Source organism: Alligator mississippiensis, chromosome 1 (genome assembly GCF_030867095.1).
Source record: "Alligator mississippiensis isolate rAllMis1 chromosome 1, rAllMis1, whole genome shotgun sequence".
Classification (NCBI taxonomy): Eukaryota; Metazoa; Chordata; order Crocodylia; family Alligatoridae; genus Alligator; species Alligator mississippiensis.
In genome coordinates, this window is record NC_081824.1 from 58,249,825 (window position 1) to 58,272,152 (window position 22,328).

At 43.1% G+C, this 22,328-nt stretch overlaps 1 long non-coding RNA gene across 1 annotated transcript in view; it reads left to right on the forward strand.

Moving 5' to 3' along the window:
- Positions 1–1,747: 1,747 nt before the first annotated feature.
- Positions 1,748–22,328, forward strand: part of LOC132249964 (uncharacterized) — a 39,668-nt gene continuing 19,087 nt past the window's right edge. The window contains exon 1 of the long non-coding RNA XR_009461512.1: positions 1,748–1,874. This is a non-coding gene — a long non-coding RNA (uncharacterized LOC132249964). The remainder of the gene's footprint in view (positions 1,875–22,328) is intronic.

Below are 22,328 nucleotides of genomic sequence, written 5' to 3' on the forward strand. Positions count from 1 at the left end.
TTTCTCACTATTAGGGTACGAAAATATCAGGACAGAGTACCTAGAGAAGTTCTGGAATCTTCATTCTTGAAAGTTTTTATGAACAGATTAGACAAACAATTGTCCATTATGTTTTAGATTAAGATAATCCTGCCTTGACCAAAGATTGGATTGGGTACTTCCAAAGGTCCCTTCCAACCTTTTTTTTTTTTTTTTCTTAAATCATTCTGTGAATACAACTTCATCTGTCTTCATACAAATGACAGAGTCTGCTGAAAAGAAAGACATGAAACTGATTCTTCCTTCAGTAATAGATACTTAAACAAAGAAAGTATTGCTATTTATTCTTCCTCTTGACATCACAGCCATAACAGGGAAGCCAGGTGCCTGGGGCAGTTGTGATGTGTAGGGGCAACAGACACTTCCAGCCACTAGTACTGTTGATGTGGCTGTGGAGCTGGGTGAAAGCTGTTATTTTTCTGGCTCCCCTGCCCAAGTAGAGGCCCAGAGTTGTTCCCTGGTTGCTCCACTTTAGTCACACTACTGACTCATGCTGTTGAGGATATGAAGGGAGATGTTTGGAACGTTAAGTTTACCCATGAAGTACAGATTTGGAATAAAACATGAAGGGACATCTCTAGGAAATAATGTGTTCAAATTGTATGCTTTACAAAGAGATTTTGAATGCTTCTCTAGCAGCCCAAGCCCAAAAGCCTTCTTTTAACCTCTTGTAACTCTGGGCTTCTTCACTCAAGAGCACCCTAGATATTGCTTGAACTTCTTCCATCACCAGTGCTCCAAGCCTGCTTGCCCAAGTGGATTTGTTCCAAGCCACTATTTCCACAACTTTCTCTAATAAACATTTGGGTTCAACAGAGGCCACAAGAAGGCCTTGTGGTCATCATTATTCATCTTTTTTTTTTTTTTTTTCTTGCAAATTTCCACCGTCCTCCTCCACAGTCCATTGGAGGGCCAGCTGTTCAAACAATGCCTGTTGTCTAATGAACAGCATCTCCTTCCTTTCTATCTGCTGGACTTGGTTCCATATAATTTCTTCAATCTGGCGCTATTGTCCCTGTAATAATTGGGCACATTTACACACACTTTGGCACATTTGCACTTCCTTCCGTGCTGAGCCAGATGTTGCAGCTGTCAGTCACTCAGTCTCCATTTTGCCACCTCTGGGTTTTAAGGGCACAAAAAATGGATTTCTTAATGACCAGTGAAGGAAGTTCCTAACCAATACAGCAGTTGTAACAAGCCTGGCACAAAGTGGCTCAAGCACACCGTTTTGTGGCAAGCCAGTCCTGCATCTTCTTCTTCCCATGGAGTTTATTTCCCTTCACTTACCTGCCATCCTTTGATGAAACCTGGATCTCTTGAGAGGTTGCTTGTAAGTTCCAGGGGGAAGTGAGTCTGGTAGTAGTAGACTCAAAGCTATTTCTCAGGTTAGCTCAATCTGTGTCTGTCCTTTTTTCTGTCTTACTAATATAGGAGAGTACATGAGTACTATGGCACCTAGTTGGTCATAACTGCTCTCTTTGTAAAGGTCTGAGTGTTTCTTCCTGCTATGTCTCAGGAATCAGGTTTATACCCCTAAGCATTAGCCCTTCCAGTCAGGTGCCTCTCTGAATAGTCCCAGGTGTATCTTCCCAGCTCAATGAGCAGCCTGTTCTAATTTACTGCTCTGTTGCTAGAGTTCTACCCTATTGGCTGCTAGCCTATAAGTAGTTAGTTGCAGTTCTGTAGTTCCTAACTCCAGGTTCCCCAGGCTGCTTATTCCCCTGTTGCTAGCCCTTTCTCAGCTGTCTGCATTTGACTGCAAGCTTGGATCTACTGCCGCTTTCTCTTAAAGCACCAGGGTTTCTGACCTCTGCTATAGCTGAATTTTTGAGGTATACTCATATCTTTTAAAATCCTGCTTCCTTACTCAGTGCTTTCCCTCTATAATTAAGGCTCTTTAAGATGTTACAGCTGGGTGCCCAAATTTACTGTTTTTTAAAGTGAGGCAAAATGCTTAAAAGTACATTGTATTTTGAAAATTAATAGCTTTTTAATATTCCAAACTTTTACTGGTAACAAAAACTCCATTTTTAATTTGACATTCTTTTTGAGATAGCTGAATTGCTTCCTTATGTCTATCAGAGCTAGAAATGATGTGAGGTACATCTCCATAGAGACACAGGCTACCTTTCTATAGTGATAACCTGTGATGAACCTATGATATTGATAAATAAAAAATCAGTCTTGGGAGCTGTCAGTGTAGCACTTTTTACACATCCTAAATTCACTAATTAAAATAGAAAATCACTATCAGAAATAAATAACCAGAAAATAGCTTTCCTACATATTTTAGTTTCTCTGACCTATTTTTATAGGAAGACAATGACTCCATGCAAAGTAGATCTTTAGTATTTCTGTCATGCTGATTAATGTAATTGGAGAAATATGGCTGAGCCTTGCCTTAGGAAGAAGCAAGTACAACCTTAATGAGTTTCCTTGATATTGCAACTAGCTTAAATAAAATAAGAACACAATTAAGCTTATTCAAATGTAAGTCTAAATCTGAATATCATTAGCTATTGTTCAATGCGCTGAAGTGTGAAGAGCATGCTTTTATGTTTGCTGCAAAAAACATGCACTTTTAACATTAAAGGCCTGAGATAGAATAATATGATAAAGGCAAGGAAGTTAAATAATGTATAAAAATAGCTACTCATGCATTTTGAGACTTACATGCAGACTATAAAATTGGAATGCACAAGCACACTAGAAAGAACACCTGGTTATGAAATGTTGTTCTGAAAAAAAAAAATGTAAACATTTTTGATATTTGACAAACGCCCCATGTGAGTTGTTAACTCAACCTACATACAGCCCCAAAGGGTGAATGCAGCAAGACAGCCTGAATTAATTGCCCTAGAAAAGAGGAGGTATGCAAATTAAGATTGACCACTGTACTCAGTCTAAATATATAGCAGTCCTCATTGACATATTAGCCTTGAAGATGACAACAATAAGTGTGGAGTAGCTTCCATAGATATCAGAGAATAGTTTTTATAAAATATTCTTTGATATAAATATTAGTGTAGTATAAACCTTATGTTAAGATGTGAATGGACTCAAACACCTGAGATCATGGAGAAGGTTTCATTATCCATGCTGGAAGGACTTAAAAAGCAGGTCCTGGATGCAGCAAAAGTTAATGGATAGCTCATCAACAAGAGCTTCTGACTGGATGAATAAAGTGTTCAGAGACAGAAGATTGTTTTCAAGGGTGCAAGCTATTCAGTTTTCTTTTCTTTTTTTTTTCTTTTCCTTTCTAACTGTACCATATCTACTTTAGTTTACAACACATATGACTCTACACATTTCCTTTCCTTTCCTTGCTTTTAATTCAATGTTCTCTGTTTTCATTAGTATATATTGTTTTAGTTAATTTGGTAAATCACTAGTTGGGTAATTTTCTATAGATATCCTCAGGGAAAAGAGAATGCCAGAGTTTCTGAAATCTGTACCCAGCTTTTAATCTTATTCATGTTTTAACCATACTATGTGATATCAAATCAGGAAGCAGAATACTATACAATTTAACACATTGGCCATGAATCTCACATAGGTTAAGCCAAGGTTTTATGCAGCCGCACAGAAAGCCAGGAGGGGGGAGAGAGAAAAAGGGTTCAGATCCTACATTTCTATAGCTGATTAAGAACATTTAACTTCACACCTCTTGAATGGGAGGAGCCTCTTGACTGGGACTTTTTCATGAGCACAGTATAGGCAGAAAGTAGTTAAGGAGGGTTTCTGTAACGTCACTGTGGTTTCCAGTGGAGGTGACTAAGTATGTGGACTGTTATTGTGGTATATCCTGTAAAAACATATTAAAAAATATCCCTGATGAAAAAAGGGGGGATCCCAGAATGCATCAGCTGGGTAATTATGAGACTGAATATGTACCAAGTCCTAATATGGTGTTTTTCCTCAGGACTTTACCAAGGTCTTAGGGCTTGATCCAAGATTCACTGGGGTCAACAGGGGCCTTTCAATTGACTTGAATGAGTATCTAATTGGGCAAAAATACAATGAACCAGTTGTTATCTGAACTCCAGACATGTTCACCCCACCACGTGGCTTTGATTTGACTTCATTTCTGGTTTGTGAAGGCCGCTTTTATTTTTAATTCAACCCATTTTCCCACTTGAACTACTTGAAAATATTTAGCACCTCATTATAATAATAATCACCTGTAACATTAGCCAGTACAGCCTTTAATATTCTTTAGCAGTAAAACACAATGTGCACTTACAGGTTTTGATTGAACTATGCTGATGTTCCTTAAAATTGATATTTCTGAACTGCTTGCATATTAGAACTCTACAAATGGGATTGTTTTATATTATTGGTGTTTTCAAGTGGTAGATGTAACTGTTTTAAGCATAAATGAGCACAGATTCCCTCCTTAGAATTTTCTCATTTGGCCTCTCACCATGGCTTTGTAAACAGGTATAGAACTTGCACATCCATTTCTAACTCATACATTTAATTACTTTATTGTTTCCTTACTGCATAAATTACAGATTATCCTTTCCAAAACAAATCTATCATTATTATACTTTTCAATCAAATGATTTTTCATGGAAATGAATTAAAATTAGCCTCCAACTTATTGTCATGTCTGGCTAATTTATCATGTAAATGTTTAGTAAGAATAAACTTCATATAAAACTAACTTATTTGCCATAAATTGTAATAACATGCAATTCAGATTGTTACTAAAGGACTTAAAATGATATCTGGTAAAACAGATTTACAGAGTGGAAAGCTGAAGATAATGGAAAGGTGAAAATAATGGGACAAAACTGAGATGCAACAGAGATTGATACTGAAAATTTGAACATGACAGAATAAAATTCTTGTCAAGGAATGGAGCCAAAATGAAACTGGCAACCACAGTGCTTGACAGAAATAATATGTTTGAGAATTAACATGAGCTCAGTAGAAAGATAAGTGGAAAGATCACTGAACTATGCGTAAAATAAAAAGGAATGTAACTGTGAGAAAAACCTTACTCATCACTTTCATAAAATAACTAGTATGTTATTCAAATACTAGCATTAAAAGAAGGTGAAAGCAGATGCTGTTTTTTGGCCCAGGAGGACCTGAAGTCAAAAAGTAGAGGTATTTCAGGTTTGTAAAAATGAGTAGATGCCACTGGAAAAACTTCTTGATAAAATTCTACTAAACCAAAATCTCATCACCATTAAAAAAGAACACAGAACCTCTGTCTTTCATTAACCTAATCTACAGGAACAAGGGTGATATGCACAATGTCGACCACATTCTTCCCTTAAAAAGAATAATCCTACTCCAAACAGTGCAAAAGAGAGAAGAGTCATGAATTTTAATGGAAGTCTAGGTCAATTTTAATTATTTTATTTGGAAAATACCCATTGCTGAGGATGATAGGCAATTAAGTAAAGAAAGTTTAATGTCTAAATACTGGGGAAAACCTTCTGATAATGATGATGAATGTAGAATTGTCTTCAAAGAAAATGATTACTTAAGGAGTCTAAAAAATCTTGTAGCATATACAAGACATGGAGGAATGTAGTGGATGGCTGAATAATTTTTTTTTTTTTCCCTCCATTTCTGTCTTCTGTTACACCTGAGGGAAAAGGGGGCAGGGAGTTCACTAATCTACAAGTTCATCATGTATATTTAGTACAACCACTTGAGTATGGGACTTTTCACGTATATTGCTACAGCATGAAGGCCATGGAATATGAAAGGGCAGAATTCTTGGCAAGGTATTTTTAAAATAAAATGGTTCTCCTTGAGCTTTTGTAATGTGTGCTATTTGTGACATGGATATAGATCACCCATCATAGTTATATTAAGCAGTAAACTATGACAGACAGTAAATTGTGTTGTATTAATATACACTTAATATTTTGTTTAATTTGAGGCAGAAAGTGAAGCGCTATTCTAATTCCCTTAGGCTCCTTCTACACGTGTAGGTAAAGGCACAATTGGATCTAATGTGTGATCCACAAAATTACACATTAAATCCACTTGAATCATATTGCCATTGTAGAGGCAGATTGATCCTGGGCTCACCTTTTGGCAAGAAGGTAAGCCCTGTCAGCTGCTGGGCTCTAGCTGCAAGCGAGACCCTGATACACATGCAAATTAAAGCTTCATAGCAACTAGCTATAAAGTTAGTACACATTTTCAAGGCCGATCTTTATAGCTGGTTGGAGCTTTTTATCGTGATAGGTGTCGAAGAGCACTTAGGTGCACTGCTCCTAAGAAGGAAAAAACTGCTAGGGAAGGAGCCCTAGAAGTGAGGGATGAACTCAGATGTGGGTTGCCAGGGCAGTCGGGGTGCACTGACCCCAGCCCCAGAAAGGAGGCAGGTAAGAGGCCCCAGAGAGAGGGGCATTGATGAGAAGCCACAGTGTGCATATGGTGAGCCCCCAGAGAAGGGGGCAGTGCTTGAGGAGCCCCCCAGAGAAGGGGGCAGTGCTTGAGAAGCCCCCAGAGGAGGGGGCGGCATTAGTGAGAAGGCCCAGAGGAGGGGGCGGCATTAGTGAGAAGGCCCAGAGGAGGGCACAGAGTAAGACAGGGCCATGGAGAGCCCTAGTGTTGGAGAGGGTGCAGATCGAAAGAGGTAGGGCCCAGAGAGGACAAGGGGCCAGATTATAATAAGGCCAGGACAGAACAACATCTATTCCATCTGTGAGGCTTGGGGCGTGGTACAAGGGTGGTTGGAGCCACGCATAGCCCATAAGGTTGGGTGCCCCTGAAGCACCCATTGCAGAGCAGGGGTCCGGGAAACCATGGGGTCCGAGTGTCCAGCAAGAAGTGACCAAGAGGGCATAAAAGGTAGCCTCCCAAATATATTGTGTCATCAAAGACATGGCGAGCGAGAATTTGAGGGTGCCCTTGGACCAACTTGGCACGGGAAGGGGGGCCTTGAGGAGATCACGGTCCTCCTGCAGGACCCCGTGCCGTGACAATAGTAATATTGCACATCTATCTGGTTTCAAGGTAATTGTGCAATTAACCATTTCATTGTGCAATACATAAAATGTGTAGAGGGGACTTAGGAGATGTGAACCACAAACACTATGGTATATATGCAAATATGACAATCATAGAAATTAAGTGCTGAAAAGGACGTTGAAAGATCATTGAGTCCAACTCCCCTGCTCTGGACAGGAATGCTGCTGCAATCAAATGATCCCAGCAAGGTGTCTGTCCAGCCTCCTCTTGAAGACTTCCAAGGTTGGGAACTGCACCACCACCTTAGGAAGTCTATTCCAGATTCTGGTCACCCTTACTGTAAAGAAGTTCTTCCTTACATCCAACCTGAAACCATCCTCTAACCGTTTATGACCATTGCTCCTTGTCCTCCCCTGGTCCCAATACTCACCCCTTATATACTTATAAATGGCCATCAAGTCCCCCTTCAGTCTTCTCTTCCTCAGGCTGAATAGTTCCAAATCCTTAGTCTTTCCTCATAAGATTTGTCCTCCAGGCCCTTAATCATTCTTGGGGCCCTTCTCTGGACCCTTTCAAGATTCTCCATGTCTTTTTTTTGGAGTGCAGCACCCAGAACTGGACATAGTACTCCAGCTGGGGTTTCACTAGCACCATGTAGAGAGGAAATATCACTTCCTTAGCCCTACTCACGACGCATTGGCTAATGCATCCCAGTATGCTATCAGCTCTGACTACAACGTCACACTAGTGTCATGTTCATCCCATGACCAACCATAAACCCAAGCTCCCTTTCAGTCATCGTGCTGGCCAGGACATCTCCTTCTAAACTATATTCATGTTTCTGGCTACTTCTCCCCAGATGAAGCACTCTGCATTTATCCTTATTGATCTGTATCCAGTTCCGTTCCACACACCTTTCCAGCTTGTCCAGGTTTACTTAGATCACATTCTATACCCTAGTGTGACTGCTTTTCCCCATAACTTAGTATTATCCACAAACTTGGCCAGCATGCTTTCCACATCCCCATCTCAAACATTGATAAATATGTTGAACAGCATGGGGCCAGGAACCAAATCCTGCAGGACCACTGGCCACCTCCCACCAAGATGATACAGATATGTACATTAACACTCTCTGGATTCTACCCCTTAGCCAGATCCAAACTTGCCTGACCATGGTCTCCAGCAGCCCACAATCTTTTATAAGAGCATCACGGGAGGCCGTATTGAGGGCCTTTTTAAAATCCAAGTATATGACATCAACTGCATCTCCCACATCTAAGTGGTTCATTACTTCATCATAGAAGGAGAGGAGGTTGGTCAGACATGACCTGCCCTCAGTGAAACCATGTTAGCTATTCTTCAGCATCATGCCTTCTGATGGTTTCTCACAAATGAACTTCTTGGTATTTTTTTTCCAAAATTTTACCTGGTATCAAAGGCAAACTGACCAGTCTAAAGTTTTCCAGATCCTTCCTCCTCCCCTTCTTAAAGATAGGCACCACATTGGCCCTTTTCTAGTCTTCTGTGCCCTCTCCTGAGCACCATGGGTCTTCAAATACCTTTGCCAATGGTCCAGCAATGACTCCTGCCAATTCCCTTAGCACTCTCGGGTGTAGTCCATCCAGTCCTGCCTACTGAAGACATTCAGCTGCTCTAAGTGCTCTCTCCACAGTTTGATGCTGACCATTGGTTGGCAATTGCTTCCCTGACATCTGTCCAGTATCCAACCAGGCAGGTGACCACCATTTGTATGCAGGAACACCAACACAAAGTATTTGTTAAAGGGCTCAGCTTTCTCTTGGATGTCTGTTATCAGCTGTCCCATCCCATTCTGCAAGGGACCTACATTTCCCTTGGCTTTCCTCCTGATCCCTATATACCTAAAGATGGATTTCTTATGTTCCTTGAATTTGGTCACCAACCTGATCTTGGTTGCTGCCCTTGCCTTCCTTATCCTCTCCCTACAAAGATGGGCTTTAGTTGTATATTCATCCTAGGTGACTATCCCTTGTGTTCACTGTCTGTAAGCCTCCTTTTTCTTAAGCATTGTTTGCCTCTCCTGGTAAGCCAAGGAATATATGAGTTATATAAATATTACACAATTATTTTTCCTTGCCATTTTTGCTGATAATGCTCACAATGGTAGTGCAACTTTTTAGGCCTTTCAGTTGGGTATCACAAATTCATCAGCTAATAGGATCCAGATGAAAGGAGCAATGGAAAGTAGAAACTGAACCTTCCTAGTTCCTATTGTCATTGTGCCCCATCATCCTGTACTTGCTTCCATTCTTCATGAACCTGATTTTGCACGATATTATGGTTCAGAAAAAGCTGTCTGCCCTTACTTCAAAGTTCCCACTACTATCAGAATCCAATCAAGTCCACACCATGCTCAAGCTATACTTTACTGGAGCAGAACAGAGTGGCTGGTGGTGAAAGAAAAAAATCCTCTACTAACATTATCCCTCTCCATCAGAAGCATCCTATCACAATAATATCTCATGACTTTTATGTAGCCAAAAAAAGCTCCTGTAGTGTCACCTCTTGTCGAATCATCTCTCTAAAAAAATAAAAAATAAAAAAATAAATCCTCGTCATCCTTCTTGACATCACAGGTCGGCCCAGATAGTTTGTTAACATGCTTTGTGGGCTGTGATCACAAATGGTTCATAACATGAGTTGCAATGATTATGGGGCTTAAATTACATCAGGAAATTTCAGCTAGTATAGGAGTCCCAAGCCCAAAGAATGTAAGGGCCCACTGGAATTGTGCTGTATTCTGGCAGTCCATCAGTGATTGACTAAAGAGTAAATAATTTCCCTGAATTATTCCTGTTTGAACTAAATCATATTTCTTTCCCTCTTCTCTTGATCCTCCAACCTCTTTTGTAGTGCAGGTACATAGATGTTCCTCCCATTTCAATCATTAATTTATGACTATTACTACTTTTCATCTTTCTTCAAACAGATTTTTCTTTTCTTTCCTATTATTTTTTTCATTGCATAAACAGCAGATTGTATTGCTGCTCTGCTTTGGACTGAGGGAAAGGGAAAGAAAATCGTTATGGATGCAAATACTACAAATTTTCTTTTTCAGGCTGCTTGCCCTCAGTGCAAGTGAATTGCATCAGACCAATTGTTTTTCTTTTCAGTTCCAGCTCTGAGGCTATTACTGATGTATAATAATGCTTCTAGACTGGAAAGAACTTACGTCTTTATTATTCTATTATTTCAATCAGAAACTTGTTCTTAGTATTTTGAATTGGCTTTGCATTTTTTCTCCTCTGCCTCTCACAGCTGTTGACTTCTACACTAAATTTACCAAAAGAGAACCCTCTTTTTTTCATCTGTAGTACTAAAGGTTATGTCCACACCAAAGATCATCCTAAAGACTATGATGTCAACTCCTTAACTCAGTCTGTGCATTTCTTCACTTCAGGGCCACAAAACTGCATTCACTTGCTACACCTGGGGCAGTAATGCTGCCACCCCCACCCCCACCCCTCACCTCACCTCTTCCAGTGGGCACAAAGAACAGCAAGCCCTAGATACCTGCTATATATGCATGCTAATTAATACAGTTTAAATTGCCCAGTTTAGATTGCCCTAGTCTTCCTTATCTTTAATCTACATTCAATAAGGATTAGTTCATGCAGATTAGTCCCTTTTTCAGTTTGGACTAAAGATATCCATGTGTATATAGAGACAACTGTAGTCTGGATTAAACCTAGAAAAATATAATGTCTATAAACGGCCATCCAGGCTAACTCATTCAGAAAGGCAAGAGCTTCAGTAGGGAACAATCAACTTTGTCAGATGCTTTGAATGAATTTTCAGAGATCGGGGGTACTAAATATTGTGTCCCCCTAAAATAATGGATACAACAGGGGAGGGGGACACAGGTTATGTATTTTTATTCTATTGCCTTGACTAGCTTTAATAACACTTAGGGCTCTCAGTGGGTTCAGCTACTTTATCCTCATTGACCTCCTTCCCTTTCTCTCCCTTTCACTATATTTTGTATTTAAATAGCTTTATTCTTTCTCATTTAGTACCCCTGCTCTCTGCAAATCCATTCATAACATCGATGTAGCAAGGTATTGCCTAAGAAAGCTTATGCATCTCTGAATGATTTAGTCTCTAAGGATATGCACAGGCAGTCAAAAAAGCCAGAGGCAGAATGAATCCAATCTATTCAGATTTCTCTAAACTATGGTACATAGATTAGACAAGTGGTCACCAAACAGTTGATCCCAGAGACTCAGAGTGTCAATCTGAGTCTAGGGGGACTGAACCCCACCCCACTCCCCCAGTCCAGCAGGTGGGGAGGGAAGGGTTGGGGGCCAGATTGAGGCCTCTGCAGTGAGGGAGGGAGTAGGGAAGAGGCAGGAGCAAGGAGTCAGGTAAGTGAGTCCCCGGGTGGTGGAAGGACTGTTCCTGGGGGGTGCACTGCAGGAGGGCACAGGGGACATGTGCCCCTGTATCTGCATGCAGGCAAGGGTGGGCTGCCACTGTGGGCTGGGGTCGGGGTCCTGCCAGGCTTTTCCTGGTGGAGGCTGGACCATGCTGTGCTTGGGGTGGGCAGAGGTGATGGGAGGGGGGGCGGGTTGGAAGGCTGCAGCCCCCCCTCTCACCACCACTTCCCACCCCAATCATAGCCAGGCCCAACCACCCCCTGCATGGAAAAGAGCCTGGCACTGCCCCAGCCCACAGCAGCAGCCTGCACCCCAATTTGTTCATGGGGCAGGGAGGCTGGGGCAGTCAGCTCATCTGGGGCCACATAGGGGAGGGGACCCTCTACTACTGGGGCTCCTGCAAGCAGCCCTGAACAGGCCAGTTGTCTCAACACCAGGCTTGTCTAGGGCCCGTCCAGCACTGCAGGTGTTCTGGCACCAGGTGGGTGAGGGATGGAGCTCAGCCAGCAGCAGGGCATGGTATGGCACTGAGTGCTGGGATGATCAGCTTATCCAGGTCCACCATGTGTGTGTGTGTGGGGGGGGGGGGACTCCTGCTGCTGCCCCCTCCCTCTCACATGGCCCTGGATGGGCCAATCATCCTGCTGCCAGGTGGGCAGGGGACAAGGCTGAGACCAGCAGTGGGAGCCCCCCCACATGGCCTCAGATGACCCAATCCTTCCAGCACCCAGCCTGGGAGTGGCCCAGTGCCATGCATGCCCCACCTCCAGGTGGGCAGGAGAAGGGGCTCAGCACAGTGGCAGGACACTCATGGGGCCAGGTGCTGGGATGATCAGCTCATCCAGTGCCACATAGGGTGGGGCACTCCTGCCACTGTACCCACCCAGTGCAGCCTGGGACAGGCCAATCAGCCAGGCACAGAACCCAGGAGTGGCCCAGCACCATGTGTGTCCCTTGCCCCCTGTCAGCTGGGCAGACAGGGGGCAAGGGTCAGTTCAGCAGTGGAAGCCCCTTTGCATGTGGCCCTGGATGGGCCACTTGTCTCAGCACTGGGCCCGGCCAGGGCCTAACACCATGTGCCTCCTGCCAACAGATGGGTAGGGGATGAGGAAAGGGAGGAGGGGGAGACACGGTAGTTGTCAGGACAGTGATATACCCATGCCCTGCCTCTGTCCATCACTTGCAAGCCCCTCCCTCCCCAGCACTGCTGGTGTCTCTCACTCTGGACCTGCAGCCCCTGCCCTTCATCCCTTCCAGTGCCTGTCCCAAACTCCAGACCCACAACCCTCTCCTGCCCCAAACTCACAAACAGGTGCCCCAAACTCCCAAACCTCAGCTGCCTCCAACCTGTGCACAGATCAGGGGGGTGAATGCCCCCTAGGCCTCTGCTAGGGTGCATGCAGCAGTGGGACCCCCCCCCCCCCCGTATGCCTGGGTGAGCTGTATGGGCTCAGACCCTCCCACCACCCAGCTAGGCTAGGGCCCCACTCACCCCTGCCCCTGCCCCACTCCTTCCCTCACCATGGTGGCCTGAATCACGTGCCTCCCCCCCCCGCATCCTTTCCCTCCCCCACAGAGTGGCCTGCTGGGCAGGGGTGGGACGGGTGGGGTAGGGGGTGCGGTAGATCCTGGGTTGCTCTTTTACTTCTAAAATTGATCTTCACCTTAAAAAATGTTGGAGATCACTGGATTACACCATCAGTGACCAGAACTCACATTCACTTTTTGGTTGGCCAAGGCAGGCAGATGTATGCAATGGCCAAGGCCAGAAAGCAGGGGGTGCTCATAGCTCTTCCAGCCTGCAATTGACCCCTTGCCAGCTCCCCACCTTTCAGCCACATGCGGATGGGTGGGGCCCATTACTCCCTGCCCACCTCCTGGACTGAGAGGTGGGGGCCTAGCACGGGGTAGGGCTAAGGTGATAGCAGCCAAGTAGAGCCAATCTGTGGCATGGGGAAACCTCCCAGCACAGGGGATTTCCCTTGCATCCAATGTGCAGACCCCAGCTAGCGGGGAGGGCTGAAGCAGGGGTTGGTTCCCCTCCTTGCTTGCCTTCTGTGCCACCACCAGCTGGGCTGAAAAGCAGAGGCTTTCCTGATTCAGTTCTGTGACAGCCCAGGAGTGGGGCTGCCTGGAGCAGAAGAGGTGGGATAGAGGCTTGCCCTGTGGGGGGAGAAGGGTTAACAGGGAGCTGCAAAGCATCCTGGGATGCGGGGGACTGTGACCTAACATGTTTTGGGAGATCTAGAACAGAAGTTCTGTAGACAGGTTTAATCTAAAGTGATTAAACCTATATTACATCCATCCAGATCTATCTTAAACCAGATTCTACCATTTTGAAATTGGCATATGAGCACTGAATTAGTGTTCTGTTACAGGTTTAGACCAGTCATTCCTGTCCCTAGTCTAATTTCTGTTCCTAGTCTAAGTATTACCCTGCCCAACCTTCTGCCTGACTTCAGACTAATAGAGCTAAGTACTTCTATTTTGATAGAATGGGGACATTTCATTTGTGCAAGAAAACTTGCACCGGGTTAGAAAGACCGGGTTAGAGTGCTTCTGGAGGGGCTGGACGTATTCAAATCAGCAGGTCCAGATGCTCTCCACCCCAGGGTGTTGAGGGAGCTAGCAGGGGTTATTGCAGGGCCCTTGGCATGGCTTTACAAGCGTTTGTGGTACTCGGGCCAGGTGCCAGATGATTGGAAGATAGCCAATGTGGACCCATCTTTAAAAAAGAGAGGAGGGAGGACCCGGGCAACTATAAGCCCATCAGTCTTACCTCAATCCTGGGGAAACTCTTTGATAAGATCATCAAGGCTTGGTCCTTGGGCCCGCACTGTTCAATTTCTTTATCAGTGATTTGGATGATGGGTTGATAAGCAACCTCTTTAAATTTGTTGATGATACCATAATTTGGGGTGAGGTGGGCATGCTAGTAGGGAGGGAAAGACTGCAGCAAGACCTGGATAGGTTGCAGGGGTGGGCTAACAAAAACAGGATGCGTTTCAATACTGACAAGTGCAGGGTGCTGCACTTGGGCAGTAGTAACCAGCAGCACACTTATAAAATGGGAAACTCCCTTCTTGAGAGCACAGAGGCAGAAAGGGATCTTGGAGTCATCATTGACTCCAAAATGAACATGGGCCGACAATGCGAGGTCACGGTCAGCAGGGCTAACCGGACCCTATCGTGCATCCACAGGTCCATCTCAATTACAGCCAAGGAGGTGATCCTCCCCCTCTACATGACACTGGTCAGGCAGCAGCTGGAGTACTGTGTCCAATTCTGGGCACCCCACATCACTCAAGAGGGATGTGGACAACATTGAGAGGGTCCAGAGGTGGGCCACCTGCATGATCCGGGAACAGCAGGGCAGACCCTACAATGAGAGGCTACGGGACCTGAACCTGTTCAGCCTTCACAAGAGAAGGCTGAGGGGGGACCTGGTGACCATCTATAAACTCACTAGGGGGGACCAGAAGGGTTTGGGGGAGACCTTTTTTCCCCTAGTGCCCCCCGGGATAACAAGGAATAACAGCCACAAGTTGTTGGAGAGTAGCTTTAGATTAGACATCTGTAGGAACTACTTCAGTTAGGGTGTCTAGGATCTGGAACCAACTTCCAAGGGAAGTGGTGCTGGCTCCTACCCTGGGGGTCTTTAAGAAGTGGCTTGATGCCTACCTGGCTGGGGTAGGTTTGAGCCCAGTTTTCTTCCTGCCCAGGCAGGGGGTCGGACTTGAAGATCTACAAGGTCCCTTCCAACCCTACATCTGTGATTCTATGAACTGAAAGCAAGGTCCAGAGGAATGAAAGTGAGACTTAGGAATTCAGATTTCTGAGGGTAATTCTTCTGTGTTTGCACTTTGCTTGGGTTCATTGGTGAAAAAGGCTAGTAGGAGTACCACATCAAAGCTACAGAATATATTAGGGGTAAGCACAAAAACACAAAAAGGTATTTATCAGCAAAAAAGCTATATCTTGAAGGTCAGAAAATGTTGGGATAAAGTGAAAAGTTGTCAAAAATCAAGCTCAGTTAGACCTTATAAATAAAATAATAACAAATAGCAAAAAACATTATTTACATATATAAATAGAAATTTAAAAAGTAAAGAAATCTGCATCATATGCACTGAGACTGGGTAAACAACTATATTACAGATAACTTGGGTATCGCTAAACAACTAAATTACTATGTTGTTTTATTTTTCAATGTAAAAATGTGGTAGAATGGCTAATAGAATAAGTGTTTATAGAAATGGACATCATCACAAATAGTATATAAGCAAACTCAAAGGTCATGTCCAGATGAGCACAACTGTGTGTTATGTGGCACTGCAAACACATCTGTGGTGCCACATACTGCAAGTTCAGTTGTTCAGTTGTTCTCTGTCTTGCTCATGCCACTCAAAAGTGGAGCCGGACTGCCCAGAGCCATATTGGGACTGTCAGCCAGGCTCCGTGTGGCAGAATCACCATGGCAGCAGCTCCAGGAGGCCCCCAAAACCCCAGGTAAGTCTTCTGGGGTGAGCCCAGTGCTGGCCCCAGCCTCCCTTTCTGCTGCCAGGGTAACTTGATGTGCACCGGAGTGCATGTAGCACAGGTGTTTCCTGGGGACAAGTAGCTGCTGCTAGTTGTCCCTGGGTAACCAAATGTCCACACCATGTGTGACTGCAGCCAAAGAGTTCACATGTTCAAGGCAGTAGGACTGAATAATCTCCTTCCCAGAATAGTCACTGACCTGGCAGATGAAATTTCAGATGTTGCTACAAACTATGGGTGCTACTGTATGGATAGGAAATAACAAACATTTTAAAACAGGAAAAAAAGATCCAGGCAACTATAAACCTGTTGGTCTGACTGAAACCACATGCAAGATATTAGAATAAAATCTGAAGAAACAAATATAGGAAAAAAGATCCAAGCAACTACAGACCCTTTGGTCTCACTGAAATCATATGCAAGATATTAAAATAAATTCTAAAGAATCAAATAACTGAAGACATGGAGCAAATAGAAAGTGTTATAAAATGCAACAGAGGAAGAGGAAATTTAAAGGCACATTGCACAAGACTAATTTAACCTTTCTTTCAAAGAAGAGTTGATTTATTTTAGGCTTATTTAGACTTCTTTTAGAATTAGTGGGCACATCTACACAAGACTCTTCTAGTGCATTAGACTAAATCTACTGCACATTAGCACAGTGGCAAAGTGGATAATGCACTAATGCACAGTAGATTCAGTCTAATGCATATTAATGTCACTAAAAAATCATTCATCTGTGCTAATGCACAGTAGCACAGATTATGGAGCATTTATTTTAGTACCTGTCATTGCAGGTACTAAATTTAATGCATTGTAATTACAGCACATTCATGAGTGTGCAGACACACACAGAATGCAGTAGTTGTAATCTATCTGGGATTAGTAAACCATCTGATATGGTGCCAAATGGGAAGGTGTTAGTTGAAATGGTAGTGGCGGGTGTTAGTAGAACTGTAATGTGTGTAAGAAACTACCTCAGGGAGATACAAAACCAGACTGTGGTCAAAAGACATCCGTCTGTAGTGAGGTTACTACTGAAGTTTATAAAGAAATAACCACAGGATAGATAATTTTCAATGTTGTCTTTAATGGCCTTGACATACAAAGTAGGAGTGTGCTAATGAAATTTGCTGATGACACAAAATTGGGAGGTATCATCAATATAGAGGAGAATTAGAATACTACACAGGAAAAACTTGATGACTTGAACTTGAACTTGAGTGGAACAATTAAAATAGAATGACATTTAATAGAACAAACTACAGAGGCAGACACTAAGGGCCAGATTCCATTCCACCTATTAGGCTTTTAAGTGGACTTAAGCTCAAATTCAATTTCATTCTATTCTGTTTAGGTCCTTGAAAATCCATTAATTCACCTACATTTTGTAACACACCATTAACTTATCCTGAAGGCTGAGGCATAAACAAGCAGCAAGAAGGAAGAGAAGGAGGTCCCGTTTACATTATCTGTTTTTTTTCAGGGAGCAGGGTAGCATAGGATTTCATTTATGCACCTATTGGGCATATTCTGGCTGTTAGAAGAAGAATTTCTGCTATAAATTGGGGGATTATCAAAGTTATCTATGAGTCAAGCACACAACTAGCTGTTCCTCTGAAGTCCAAGGATAGAAAAACACTCCTTAAGACAGATATGCCCTAAACATACAGTGGAAGTAACACTTTAAAAAAATCCTGAATGAAGACTGTAATGTTGAAGATAACACCATCAAGCCATTCCACAATACCCCATTATGAGCTACCTTGCAGATTCACCAAATTTTTAAAGGCCTTGAAAGTTGGTAGGCAGATGAAGAGCAATATAGCACATGGTCCTAATGGAACACCAACTGAAATTTTAAGCATGGTGGGAAAATATCTGTCACCAATTACACATCATTATTATGAAAAATTAAAATATTAACAGATTCCCAGCGACTTAAGAAATGACAGAATCATCACTATATTTAAGAAAGGAGATAGAATTGCTTGCAGCAACTATCATGATATTGTACTCTGTCCATAGCTGGGAAGATCCTCATCTGCATTCTCAATAGACTCACCTTCTTCACTAAGGAGATTCTATACAAATCCAAGTGTAGTTTTAGAACACTCAGATATGATCTTTGTACAACAGATATGATCTTTGTTGTTACTCAGCTGTAGGAGAAGTACTGTGAGCAATATTGAAATCTAAAGTGGTGACCTGACTAAGGCCTTTGATTCATTCAACAGAGAGGCTCCATGGAAAAGCCTCATGAGATCATTATCAAACTTCTTCATGACAATGGGTACAGCTATAGTACCTGCTACACCTGTAGTTCATCGTGCATAGGATGCACAGTTAGATTTCACTGCTACATCGCTGTAGAAGCATACTAACATGGGGGAGCGTGCCACTACGGTGACATAGCTGCTGATCATGTGTAAATACGTATGATCACTGTGTCATCACCATAGTGTGCCATACAGTGACATAACTCATTGCGATATCGCCATAGGGCAACGTGTAGATGTGCCCAATGTGTAGCAAACTTCGTAAGGGATGGCTTAGAAACAGACCATTTCACTTTTAGAACTTAAGTTAAGCAAGGATGTGTGATTTCACCAACACACTTTTCCATATATCTCACAGCTATTCTACGTGTCACTGCTGATAGATTTCCATCTGGAGTCAGCATCCAGTATCACAAGGACAGAAGTATCTTTAATATCAATTGATTATGGTCCAAATCCAAGATAAACAACACCTCCATTGCTGATGGTGGTCAGCCTGCCAGCCCGGAGCTGCTCTTCCCCAGCTCAACATGCTGTGGAGGGACTGGCTGGGGCCAGAGCCAGCTGGCAGGCAACCCCTTCACTGTACCACCCTTTTGCCCCAGTCAACCCCAGTCACTGTCTACACATGCACTGCAGAGGAGTAAATAACTCTACCATAGCATAGTACTTGGGTTGGGTAGTTACTATGGCAGAGTTAATCAATTTACTCTAGTCTAATTGTTCCTCATAGTAGATGATGACACTTTACTGTGGAGCTAATTAGGCAGCTGGGGAAGAGCAGCTCCGGGCTGGCAGGCTGACCACCCCCAGACCTCCCTGCCAGCTGGGGCTGCACTGCATTGGCTCAATGTGCTGTGATCCCAGGTGCACGTGTAAATGTAGCACCTGGGAGCAATAAACTCTAGTGCAAACTGAAACAGAGTTTATTCAGGCATATTAATTGTACATGTAGATGCACCCAGGGACTATTAAATTGAAAAGGAAACACACCTAATATGGGAGAAACTAGTTACGCTTGTTTAGCCTAGCAAAATAAAGATTGAGAAGAGATAACATTGCTCTCTGTAAAAACCTCAGGGAGCAAACAGTGAGAGAGAAGAGCTATTTAAGCTAAAGGGCAGTGCTGGCACAAGAACAAATGAATATAAACTGGCCATTATTAAATTTATGCTGGGGATTAGAAGAAAGTCTCAGACCATTTGAAGAGTGAGGATGTTTCCATAGAAAGATGAAGAAAAGGCTGAAGTACTCAATGCCTTTTTTACCACGGTCTTCACAGGCAAGGTCAGCTCCCAGATTAATTCACTGGGTAGCACAGATTGAGGAGAAGGTCAGCAGCCCTCAGTCATGAAAGATTAGATTGACCAACCTGATTGCCTTCTATGATGGTATAACTGGCTCTGTTGATGCAGGGAGAGCAGTGGACATAATATACCTTGACTTTAGCAAGGCTTTTGATATCTTCTCCCACAGCATTCTTGCAAACAACCTGCATGAATAACTGTAAAGTGGATAGAAAGCTGACTGGATTGTAAGGTTCAAGAAGTAGTAATTAATCTCAATGTCTGGTTGGGAGCCAGAATCAAATGGAGTCCCCAGGGGTCAGTCCTGGGACCTTTTTTATTCAATATCTTCATTAGTGATCTGGAAGAGGGGATAGATTGCACCCTCAGCAATTTTGCAAATGACACTGAGCAAGGGTTGCAGTAGATGTGCTGAAGGATATGGCTAGGATTCAGACTGACCTAGACAAATTGAAGAATTGGGCCAAAAGAGATCGCACGAGATTCAACAAGGACAAGTGCAAAGTCTCGCACTTAAAATGGGACAGTCCCATGCTGCACTACAGGCTGGGGACTGAGTGGCTAAGCAGCAACTCTGCAGAAAAGGCCCTGGGGATTACAATGGACAATAAGCTGGATATGAGTCTGCAGTGTGCCCTTGTTGCCAAGAAGGCTAACAGCATACTAGGCTGCATTAATACGAGTGCTGCCAGCAGACTGAGTGAAGTAATTATTCTGCTCTATTCTGTACTGGTGAGGCCACATCTGGAGTACTGTGTCCAGTTTTGGGCCCCTCACTATAGAAAGGATGTGGACAAGTTGGAGAAAGTACAGTGAAAAACAACAAAAATGTTTTGGGGGCTGGGGCACATGACTTATGAAGAGAGGCTGAGGGAACTGGGCTTATTTAGTTTAGAGAAGAGAAAACTGAGAGGGGATTTGATAGCAGCCTTTAACTACCTGAAAGGTGGTTCCAAAGAGGGTGGAGCTAGAATATTCTCAGGGGTGACAGATAACAGAACAAAGAGCAATGGTCTCAAGTTGAACAAATGGAAGGTTAGGATGGATATTAGGAAAAAGTTTCTCACTAGTTGGGTCATCAAGCATTGGAAAAGTTACCTAGAAAGGTGGTAGAATCTTCATCATCAGAGGTGTTTAAGGCCCAGCTTAACAAAGCCATGGCTGGAATTATCTAGTTTGGGATGGTTCTGCTTTGGGCAGGGGTTGGACTAGATGACATCCTGAGGTTCCTTCCAACCCTAATTTTCTATGATTTAATGATTCTATGAGTAATAGGGGCAAAGTGGTCCTTACTGGTTTAGGATGGAGGTGAATAAGTTTATGAATGCAGTGATATATGGCTACCTATAGAAAAAGGGGAGTGTACCCAGTGAGATAACAAGTGTCTTCCAGCCCTATTTCCCTATGACTTTAGTTTAAAATGTGACCAAAGAGCTACATGCATGAAAGATTTTCAACACTGAGTATCCTTAACTTTGTTGTATATGAATATAAAGGAATCCACAGTTATAGGATGTTTTCACAACACAGTAAGAGACTTAGGGTAGGATTCTATTCACTTATTGATCATCTATATTCAGTTTTGGTCATTTGCATAACATTTTTGTTTGTAACATTTTTTGTTAAATTTGAAAAATGACACTTATGCACAGGTAGGAATTATATTGCTGACTGGGTAACCAGCACAAATATATGACTATGCACATGCACAGACTGGTCATGCACAGTATGCTATAGGATGCCCACATGTGTAGCCAGGCATTTATATGTTCCCCTTACGTGCATGTAGTCATATCTAAGGCCTGAAAATGTCGTTAATCAAAGCCCATGATTACAAGGACTTAGACTCAGATCAGAGAAGAAGAGGACACAGGAGGTCCCTATGTTTTATCCCCAGTGGCTAGGGCACTTACTTGGAAAAGCAAATGGCCTAGATTCTAGTCCTTATCACTCAGAAGGAGTTTGAATCTAGGGGCACCTATACATGTGATGGATCTCTGGTACAACACATGATAATTAGCATGTCAGAGAAGACTTGATTACTTGAGTCTGCAGCAAGTCTGCTGGAGCATGGTAATTAAAGTGTTCCAGCAGCCTCTGCATCACATGTATTCAGTGTTCTCACATTTCAAAATGGCGGTGGGCGCACTTTAACTAAAGCTCATTGAACATGCTTTAGTTAAATTGCTTTCGCCACCATTTTGAAGCATGGAATGCTGAATACATGTGATGCTGTCTTTAATTAGAATGACTCTCAGAGCTGCTTTAATTAAAGTGCCCTCCACCCAGGAGCATGTGTATAGACACCCTTGGTCTCTAACTTCAGTTTACAGATTAACAAGCTTATATTAACTAATATTACCTGTTTAGGCAAAATACCAAATGCCTCCAAGAAGCACATATTATTGCTTATTAATCCCTCTGGTTCTGGCTGTCACAGCAGGGTTAGGAGAACAAGAGAAAGCCAGAGAGTTTATGGTTTAATGAGGCGATTGCTAGCCTTAAAGGGAAACAGGTTAGAAGCCTTGGCTGTTGATCTCAGGGAGGCAGAAGATTCCCAATTGTAATTGCCTTCACCTGTTTTTTTCCAGTGACTATTAAATGAAAACAAAGCAGTGGCTGAGTGTCTAAAGACGTGCCAGAGAGGGAAGTTGGTAATACCTTATCTGTGATGTGGTGGTTAGAGCACTGTGCTGGAACTCAGGAAGACACAGTTTTAAAATCACTGTGGGTGAAAAGTGTCTAGAACCCATAACCTCTGGTTTTCTAACTTAGTGACCTATTCATTGAGATAGTCTAAG